We start from the raw sequence: 12,086 nt of genomic DNA, 5'->3' as shown, positions 1-12,086 counted from the left end.
ATTCTTATAGTTGTATAAGTATACTATTTAAGGAATATTCCTTAATTTAAGATTACCACCTTATAATTGAAGAAAGTTTTGCAAATTAATAAATGCCCCCTGCATTTTATGTATGCAATCTTTGTGCATTTTCGTCACTTCATATATGTTTGAAATATCGCAGGGATGAGCGACTGTGATTTAGCAGAAGGAAACAGACAGAAATAAGTTAGGCAGAAAACCTACACGACATTATGAAATGGGCAGTATTCCTTTAAACACCCATCAACCTATCCAGCGAAAAAGACTATCCACAATGTGAAGTTCGTACAATATGAAGTGGTCAGGCAGATGAAACTGATCAGTGGTACTTGACTGTACAGTATGAAGTGGTCAGGCAGATGAAACTGATCAGTGATACTTAATTGTACAATATGAAGTGGTCAGGCAGATGAAACTGATCAGTGGTACTCAATTCAAGTTGTTCACTGGGAAAAATATAACACATAACGCTTAAACTGGCTGTGTAAGCGCCAGCGTACAGTCTAGTTATATCCCTTCGACTCAATAACAAACAACAACCGGAGTCATATGTATAATTATGAAGAGTAAATTCTCACTCAATGATAATGACACGAGTATTGTGATGACTTCCGTATGAGGTGTTTGAGTATATACGTCAATGTGAATTAAACAGTATTGCTTCTTAAGATATGAGTAAATGAACGGAAAGAAAATCAATATATTCGATGAGTTAAATTCAATCACTGTACGATGTCATTCATTCGTTATATAGATTATTTTTATGCAGATGCACACTTTTATATAATACGTATGGTAAAGTTTAAGAACTGAACATAAAACCTTGCATTACCTACTTGGATGTACACATGCGATTCATTATTTTTATATGATAAAACTGCCTAACGAGAGAAGAGTTTAGATTTCTAAACACGTTATTGCAATTAATAAATGCTATTTGATTCTTAGAATTTTGTTATTACCATAATGAATAGGAAAGGGCGAGCGCCGAAAACAAGCTATAGTGTAAGGAAAGAGGTACATTCTCACTTGTACTACCCTAAAACAATATAGCCGGTACTGTATTAAGTATAGCACAATTCATAAAAAAGAAACATTTTACGCTGGACAAACCAATGCAAATATATATAATCTGTATAACTACATGAACCATAACTCTCCAAGTTTTGCTGAGACAGTAAACTTTTGTAAAGCTACGTTACGTTCTCTGGTATAGCTAACATTTATATAACATACTTTCAAGTTACACATCGCCAAAGGTATTTGAATTGTTCGCGCATTTGTTAGAGAGTGGGTGCTATCAATACGAGATCAGCTTAATGAATTGTAATCAATCTCATAAGGAATACAGAATCGAGAGAAGGACAATTTCGGATTCTGGGAAACATGGGAGTGAAGTCCTAGGAACTAGACTTTTTTTTTCTGCGTGAACCTGTCATGCTTACCTATAGAGTGCCTTGATGTCATCCAACAGGTGATAATTTGCTGACATAATTAGGATATACAGGATATTTATTTTGCTCGTCACGTCGGGCAGTTGATAACAAAATCACTTTGTAAAGCTGTCTGAAAATATAGTTTCCAGATTTTAAACGGTGGGTCAAATCGCGTAACATAAGGCACAACAGAGTATTATTAACTCACACGTTTATTACTTATCGCTGGAATACGTATGTATGTTTTTTTTCTTCCATCTATCTTGTTTCATATATAGTTTCTTAAACGTGTAATGGTTTACATCGATAGCACTGTAAATTCTACAGGTCCACCCATTAAATGCATTGTAGTATCTGTCCACAGGTAAATGTGTTATATAACAGGGTATGTTTGTAATTAAACAGTTCAAACTCATCGTGACCTTTATCTACTGCATCCTATTACGAACCATGATAATGAATGATATATGTTGCCGAGACATCGCTTACAGTAACACAGCTTTTTATTTAATTAAAAAGTTTGAATTTCCCTATGCATGTCAGGGAACAATGGATTGCATCCCCTATCGCGAGGACTAGCATAAATATATAAAACAATTTGAATGTGGTCGCTTGAATAGTAATAATGTACAAACAACTGTCATCGATTTAAAAATAGAAAACGTGAATTACATCAAGTTATCTTGAAATATCTTAGTACACTGAGATAATGCAATAAAAGTGTTCTATATTACAATACAGTAGTAAATATTACAAGAAGACACTACCAGAGTCCTTGATTTACTTCCTGTATATTAAATGATAAAAGCATCAATTTTCATTCTTACACAGTTATACAAGTGGGGAATTTAAGAAATATTTCCGTACTTAAGATTAGCACTTGGTAACTGAAGAAAGTTTTGTAGATTAATCAAAATACCCTGCCATGTCCGTTTTCTATCTTTGTGCAATTTTGCCACTGCATTTGTAAAACGTATACAGTGCTAATTTTGATGCACCAGATGCGTATATCGAGAAAAAATTGTCTCTTCAGTGATGCTCAAGTTGAAATATTGGAAATCCGAAATAACAATAGACTTGTAACAACTAAAAAAACAGAGTGTCAAAGACTGGAGTCAAATTCATCAAAGGATAAGAACTATGCATGCGGGAAGTAATCCATCCATAATTTTTAAATTGAATTTCATGCTTACCTATAGAGTGCCTTGATGTCATCCAACAGGTGATAATTTGCTGACATAATTAGGATATACAGGATATTTATTTTCACGGCGGATGTGACCGGTCAACAGGGGATGATTACTCCTCCTAGGCACCTGATCCCACCTCTGGTGTGTCCAGGGGTCCGTGTTTGCCCAACTATCTATTTTGCATTGCTTATAGGAGTTATGAGATTGATCACTGTTCGTTATCTTCACCTTGCATTACGCTGCCCAGAAAAATACCAATTTTCTTAGGACGCGCCTATAAGTCGGACATACAGTTTTGGATCAAAAATCTGACTTATAGGCGAGTATATACAATACTATAGACTATAGAATATGTACATTTGATATAACGTTTAATTCTGAACACCGAATATGACGTTGACTTTCTCGGTTTACATTACGACTGTTTTTATTTCATATCAACTTGAAATTATTTTGCTTAATAATTATTACAATTAATTTTTACTACTCGAGGAATGAAGAAAATATTGACCTTCATTATACTTTATTTAGAGATATATAACACTTTACAATGTATACAAATGCTTGGGAAACGAGGTTTTGAAAAAAAAATCAAATTAATGAATGGATGTACTAACACAATAGCGTGGAATGGGTAGATTAATTTTGTACTCAGACACCATACACATGATCTAATATGTCATTTGGAATTTTGAAAAAGCTACAGGAATTTAACAGAATGTCACAACATATACCATGACAGCGTTTGGTCTGTAATTTATACTCAGAATTGCGGTCAGCCATTCGTTTCAAACAATCATTCTGCTGAGAAACGGTAATTCATAACGCAGTTTGTTAGACCTGACTTGAGTCAAAACGAAGAGAGACTATCGCGAGTTTATATTGCTGGGTGAATTAATACATTGCGAGATGAGTTGCTTAATTGTTTGAAATCCAAAATAGCAAAGGAAGTTTTAAATCTATTATAGGGAAAACCGTGTGCCAAAAAAGTGGAATCAAATTTGTCTAATGATAAGAGCTATGCGTGAAGGAGATAATACAATATACATGTGCTGCATATCGCTCCTGGCGTGCCCATACTATAGTCGGCACATGCTTAATCACCAACCACTTGACATTGTCTCGTGTTTTCAAAGGTTTCTGTTTGCCCCATGATCAATTTCGTATTCATTTTGCGATTTACGGAATTAGTTTAGCTTCTCCGCCATCGACTTCCCATATTTATGCAGTACTAGTCAACTCCCACCTGCATATCATGCTCAGATCCCATAACTGATGCGATAAACAAGAACTTGTCAAACGTATGATCAGTTATTAGATTGGTTCAGGCCACTAACAAACAAATTGATAATTCATGGGTTTCAATTAAAGTCTGCAATTCGCAAATTACATGATCGCTATAATGATATTGTTGCAAAGACAGTCTAGCATTGGGTCAAATGTTGTCTGGCGTGTTTCATATTGATTGTTAGTTCGACACACCCATTTTAAGTACGGATAATTCCGTTTACCTGTTCGTAATATAGAGCTCATGGTGGGTGTGACCGTTCGACAGGAGACACTCTTACTTTGCACATGTTCCCACCTACAGTGTGTCCAGGGGTCCGTATTTGCCAAACTCGTTATTTTGTATTACTTATATGATCGATGAGGTTGATCATTAATCGCTATCTTCACCTTTCATGATGATGATGCAATTGACTAATTTTGTTATATGTGTATCTTAACTTTGTCATGATTCTCAGTTCGATTAATGAGTAACATAATCAATTGAAATTAATAGTATTGGTTTCCAATTGTTTGTTATTCGAAAAAAAAGAAAGAATTGAAATCAATTTGAAGAACACAAGTTGTATCGAATATATCACTCAAGAGACATTATTTGTCAAAATGCACATTTGGTACATCGACATTGGTACCGTCTAAGTTTCAATTGTGAAAAAAATATTAATATTCCTATGATAGATGTTTTCAATTTTACACCGACCGAGAACAATTGAATTCAATCACTAAAAATTCAGGTCACACCAACTTACTCAATCGTATCTGTAATAGCCTTTATATTATAAACGTAGCCAGTAAAATTATCCTGGAACATGCAAATGCCTATCATGTATTTCCGATTCACATTTCTGTTTAAGATGCATGGAAACAACATACTGCGAATCTTCCATCGACGACATCTTCAGAAATTGTACAGTATCATCGTCGTGGATATTGTGTCTATTTTAAACTGAGTAGATATTCATAAAATTCACCTTGACATGATTGTACTTGTTTTTTTTTGTGTGTGTGATAAAAATTCGGATCTTTTATTTTACAAATATAGATATGTATTGTTTCGTAAAACGGGTATTATACAGAGGATTTTCTTATCGTTGCATACTCGATAACTGGGGAGAAAGAAATTTAACAATTCATCAAACTATCAGCATACTCGATAACTAACGAGGAAGAAATTTAACAATTCATCAAATTATCAACATACTCGATAACTGGGGAGAGAGGAATTTAACAATTCATCAAATTATCAGCATACTCGATGACTGGGGAGAAAGAAATTTAACAATTCAACAAATCATCAGCTTACCCGATAACTGGGGAGAAAAAAATTTAACAATTCATCAAATTATCAGCATATTCGATAACTGGGGAGAAAGAGTTTTAACAATTGTAGGAAAACAAGAGATAATCAATAATCTCATTATTTCTAAATTGCAATGTAATGCGTCGATAATTCTCAATCTCCCTTATGAAATAATTAAGCAACTGAACAAAACGATATTTAATTGTCTCTGTAATACAGGGGAAAGAATCAAAAGAAATACACTCATTGGAAAGGAATTGAAGGGTGGGGTCAATATTTTTTATGTTCATTCCATTTTTTTTTCTCATTAAAAGCGTCTTAGATTACACGTCTGCAAAGTACTACATCCAGTTTCTAAACATTTCTTGAACATAAATCTCAAAAGAGGTATATAATTGAAACAAACTTAAGAGATGTAAAAGAATATAAAGATATTAATTTCTGACGTTGTTCTATACAGAAGGAATTTGCGCTTTTAACAAAACCAAAATAAATAAAGATATCTCTATAAATATAGACAAAAGTATTCGCACGGGCGATGACGCCCGTTTTGTTTATCAAAAACGCTTGACGGTAAACAAACATATTTTTGGAGTGTCTGAACAGGACAAATAACTTGTAAATGCAAAAATATTGTAAATAAACAATTTGTTTCTATCAATAATCAATAAAATAAAAGAAGGCGAAGTACCTTAATACTTTCGTGATATACCCTCGGACCCTTTGGACTTGGCGCACTCGTTGTGGAAGGGTGCATGGATATTTTGTATAATTTACTGTAAATGAAGTCCAGATTTCCAGAATTTTGTGATACAGTTCATCACCAGAACTTAAGGTACGAATGCGATATGAAGTTTTCTTTTAATTACCAGCCATATGTTTTCTACGGGGCATAAATCAGGTGATTATGTGAGCCACTTCAGTTCTGTAATTTGTCAGTTTTGTAATTGGTTGAAATACAAGATCAAAGAACAGGTGTATGGTCATTCATCAACAGATAATTGTAGTCTTGAAATAGTTCTGCTATACAGGTCACACGTTATCTACGTATTGTTCAGAGTTATTCATGTTGCTATATGTATTGACTCTGCAAAGAGTGATAACGCCATGACACGTAATGCATCCCTAAATATTTTACCAGTTTCGAGGGAAAATACAGTCCAACAGTCAAGATTTAAATCACTTCTTCTCCATATATATACTGGACCGTATTTTCCAAAGACAATCTGGCACATGTCAGAAGAAATTACCATTTTCCTTTCATTTTCCACGGCCCAGTTTATTTTACCCGCACACCATTGCGCACGTTTCACACGATTGATAACTTGGATCGTATTTTTTTATACAAACACATATTTAGTATCCATTTCTGTCTTAAACATCGCCAAATATTTTTTTTTAATATTTGCATTGGTATTTTCATTACATCTTTGTAACATCCGGCAGTGGTCTTTTTCCATCCAACAGTGTCTATCTAACAAGTCTCCATTGTGCACGTGTACTCATTATTATTTTTCGTCCACTTCTTTCTTAATTTTCTATTGTACCTTGCACTCGAAACTTATCCCAAGCTCTATACACAGTTGACATAGACATTCATAATAATTTTCCAACTTCCCCGGAACTTTTACAGCCCTGAACTAATGCTTCGATGTTTTCTTATCAGCCTATACCCAGCTCCGATGTTTACAACCCATGTTTTCTAATCACTATCTTGCATGTTAAACAGAGTTGCAGACGAACACAAACATCATTACGTCACATAATTGACTTTCATTTTTTTAAATACATTATCTGTGAAAGGATAACTCATGCATGTACAGTGAAGAGAACAAACAGTGAGCAATCTCATAACTCCTATACGCAATACAAAATAGATAGTTGGACAAACACGAACCCCTGGACACACCAGCGGTGGGATCAGGTGCCTAGGGTGAGTAAGCATCCCCTGTTGACTGGTCACAACCGCCGTGAGCCCTATATCCTGATCAGGTAAGCAGAGTTATTCGCTGTCAAAATCAGTGTGCCAAGAACGGCTTAACAATCGGTATGAAACACGTCAGACAGCATTGACCAAATGTGAGGTTGTACTGACGAAGTAGATCGTTATAACGACCATATAATTTGTGAAATGCTGACTTCAATCGAGACTGTTGAAATACCTGTACCATCAACTTGTTTGTCAGTATCTTACCTCGATTCTGTGCAAAGAGATACAACCCGCAATGTATGATACTCGATAAACACGTTTGAAAAATGAAGCGATCTTGCGAGTACTTTTGTCCACCGTCTGTACTTCAGAAGAATCCTTATATTTACCAATTTAAAAAAGTAACCTATTTCAGCTCAAAAAGCATCCAATTTATTTTCCCAATTGGGTCAAGTCAGGAGTTATATACACCAAATACTTGTATGACAATAATGGTGTATTTAGAAATTTAAATATTTTCAAGATTTAATATCTCATAGAAACAATATTATCTGTAAATACTATATTTCAAAAACAATGTTCAATCGCTTTACCGGTATGTTTGACTGCAAAGAAAATCCCTATTTTAATATTACAGACAACTGTTCGGTAGTGGATGCTTACTCCCCTTACGCACCTGATCCCACCTCTTGCATGTCCATGGGGACCGTGTTTGCTCAACTATATATTTTGTATTGCTTGTAGGAGTTGTGAGATTGACCACTGTTCGTTATTTTTACCTTCCATGCATGTATTATTTAAAGAGGATAACTGATTTTAATATATTGAATATTAAAGCATCTTTCTGATATAACATATTAGTTGATAACAAATGTATTAAGCCAATCACATAAACCGTTCGGACGGAAAAGTTTGAAATTTGAAAAATATTTATGAGAGACAATTGACCTACTAAAAGTCGATGGTTTTAATCCATCAGTTCAAGCGTACATTCTTACTATGCATTACTTTTATTTAAAAAAAAGTGGAGGGTGGTAATTTACCTATATAACTAATTTTGCATTTGAAAATAACTACCGGTAACTTTAAACGTACAGAAATAACGGAAAGCAAAAACAAATTATGAATTCCCAACCCCCTCAACTGACAACTGAAGAATGTAAGATTGAAATTATGAATATTGACTCAATATATTAATGATGGATGAACGACCTCCCGCCTCCCCAATTTTAAAAAAGGAAATCGAAGCCTAGGCAAAAAATGTCACCATTGCCGGTGAAGGGCTGCAAAATGTAGGCCTATGTTTGGCGCTTATGGTCTTAGAGCAGGGAGGGATCTTTATCGTGCCACACCTGCGGTGACACGGGGCCTTGGTTTTTGCAGTCTCGTCCGAAGGACTGAAAAATGTAGGATTTTGAAAGTTTTGCGAAAATAACTTGATGGTTTTTTATTACTGTTTATTTATTTATTTCTGCTTTTCAAGATTTTTAGACAACTCCGACAAGCTATCCCTACCACCACCCCCACCCCCACTGGACTTTAAAAAATGATATATTTATTCTAAATATTAAAAAAAATACAATTAGGTTACAATCCTTGTAGTGTTCTATCCACCGAGCAGTTTTAAATGTACGATGATATGCCTCGCGTCAATCACATCATAATTCAAAATTTAGGGGGGTGTTAGTACAAGACATATCACAAAAAGCTCGTAGAAGGAAAATCAGAACCCCATAAGTCGTCAGAGATATTACTCAAACCTATTGTATAATTGTATATTATATATGCAATGAAATACGTACAAAATAGATCAACAATCAAATCAAGGAAAGTGACCATAAGATATATAGAATAATATTGTCTCCAAAAAAAAAAACAACAACCAAAAAAACCAACAACAACAAAAACCAAACAAACAAACAATAAATATAAGTATGCATATACAAGTGGTTTTAGTTTTAAAAAAGCGAAACAGGATTTAACTTTTTATATAATTCTAATTTTGAATTCTGTGCTGTGATATGCAGTGATTATATTTAATAGATATACTACTTAAGAATATGCTTGTGTATTTCATTGACTCTCTGTGTATTTTTTATTTAGTACTTATTTATTCACGTTCAATATATATTCATTTATCTATCTATATTTATAAACATGTGTATTTTTACTCTTTATTATTCATGTTTGTATTTAAAATAAGTATGTACATGTAATTTATTATTTTTATTTCATTTTATTTTTTGATAATACTATTCTTTACTATAAACTTGGTAATGAAAAACAAACCTTAGATATTTACATTGGTGACACTATCAGGGTGAATTTTGTCCAAAAAATATATAAGCATTTAAATCTTACATTTGTATTTTTAAATCCCCTTTGGGTACCCCAATTTGAAGCTTGAAAGAGTTGTCCCCCGTAAGTATTTCCATTGGTTACAGTAAACATATCGCCGAGCTTTTCATTCAGTCATCATTTACCGATCAATCGTCCACATTTAGTATATCTTTTACTCACACTTGATTAAGTTAAGTCAGATTTCAGTAATCAATAATCTAATTTTAATTATTATTCCCTCAACTTCCAGTTACCATGTTTCAGATGAAGTGACTTTACAGTTATTCAATAACGCTTTAGTTTGTCACTAACTTTTCTGTTATATGTCAGTCAGCTGATAGTGAACATCTAATGACCTTTCAGTTATTATTCAATAGAAATCCCTTCTTTTTTTAAATAATTTGTCAGAGATTCTATAGATACAGTAAACAAATCTCCGAGCTTGAGGTTTCGTCAGCTTCATAGGCGACGTGATTTCTACTGGTGAACTAGAATATGCATGATTTTATTTCTGAAAACGCTCTTTAGCGCTGTTGTTTACTTGGGAAACCTATATATCAAATTAAAGTGGAGAAAATGCTGAATGTGTCTGACATTCTAACATACATGCAGCCTCTCGGAGAAAAGTGTGATTAATTCGGCTGAAAACTACCTACTTCATGCAGTTTATTAACATGATGAATTTTGCATCTGTAATAAAATGTTTATAATCATTTTGTTCTGCAGATTCTCGGGAGTCTTTTTGTAACAAGTAACAGTTTTATGCACCTTGGTTGTTTAGAAAAACTGCCGATAAATAAAGCGCGACTGTTATTATGTTTGACAATTTCGGCGTATTTCATGCAAACAGGCGTGTATTTCATTCCAAATAGGAGTATATAAAGATCAGTATTATAAGACAAAATTAAACATTTTTGATGAATACGGAAATTAATCTTAAACACTATTACGGGATTTGTTACTGACAGAGTAAAATAATCTATTTTCGTGTTTTAAAACAAACACCGTTTTTTATAGAGTCACATAACATTACGTAATGACGTGATTTGACTTGTGGATGTCATTACTAATTTCAGAATTTTAGAAATTGTCTTTGATTGCATTTGGGAAATATTTTGAGCAATTGGTTAGCGGTTTGTAATCGTACCATTCTACCAACGTATGCGGTATCAATCTGGCAGAAATCAAAGTACGCTTCAAAATGAAATGCACCCGCGATAGCGATACGCCAACAGCTTTGGCAATATCACGAATCATATATCTGTCATTACTTTCAATTAGTTTTTTGACTTTTGATAAATGTTGACTAAAATGTGGGAATCATCAGAAAAATACACACCGAACGTAAGTATCATTGAGTCTACACCGTGAGTAACATCTGATTTATATTTCAAATCAAATATTAAATAATCTGGTATTATTCCAAATAATTTCAGCATTATCAATCGAATTCCGTGAAAAGACAATAACATACTATAATATTTATATTTACCATACGACAACCCTAAATCCAACCCTAGGTTCATCTATCTATTAAGTAAACGGCAATCCATTCCTATATTTTTGTTACACACGAGATCTACATGCTCCATGTGTCAAGCAGTGGACGACTTGGTCACACGATCATAAAATGTGCGATAGGATGACTTGAAACGACACTTTCAAAACCCCTTTAACACCAACATATGTGTAGATAGCCTGCCTACTTGTAGTCAGTCGTCCAAATTAACATTGGTAAATATTAAACACAACCACTATGAAGCTAATATTGAAATGATGTTGGAGTTCCTCAATGAGCATACCTTTAAGAAGACGAAATGTCACTTCTCAGTCAACCCACTTTTTTGTGTATTGGTACGCGAATTGTCGCTGATAAAAGTATTATCTGCTAGTTTTCTGATGCAGTTCAGTAACCCCTCAATCAACTGAATGATTGGAACATTCAGTCAGTTTTCAGTGATTATTCAATCACTGTCAACTTTGCATTCAGTGATCATTTACCAACCAATTGTCCACATTTAGGGTATATTTTACTCACATTTGATTAAGTTTTAAGTCAGCTTTCAGTAATCAATAAGCTGATTTTAATCATTATTCCCTCAACTTCCAGTTACCATGTTTCAGATTAAGTGACTTTACAGTTATTCAATAACGCTTTAGTTTGTCACTAACTTTTCTGTTCTATGTCAGTCAGCTGATAGTGAACATCTAATGACCTTTCAGTTATTATTCAATAGAAATCCCTTCCTTTTCTAAATAATTTGTCAGAGATATTATAGATTGGAGATTGATGTAGATTCGTGTAAGAAATTCAGTCATCGACTCTTATGTTTGATTTATGAATATGCATATGTAGTATAACAGCATCCCTCCATTCATGTGAGCATGTCCCTTCATACTTTAACCTTGTTATAAATCCCAATCTATGCATCAAACACGTTTGACAACATTTGACCTAATGGCATTGTTGTGTGGCAAATCGGACCATTGAAACGACCATATAGTTTGTCAAATGCATACTTTAAACGAAACTGTTGATATCACTGGCATATGAGGTTATTGTCAATGTCCTTCCTTGGTTA

Source organism: Ostrea edulis, chromosome 8, assembly GCF_947568905.1.
Source record: "Ostrea edulis chromosome 8, xbOstEdul1.1, whole genome shotgun sequence".
Taxonomy (NCBI): Eukaryota; Metazoa; Mollusca; class Bivalvia; order Ostreida; family Ostreidae; genus Ostrea; species Ostrea edulis.
Note: the sequence above shows the minus strand (reverse complement) of the source record.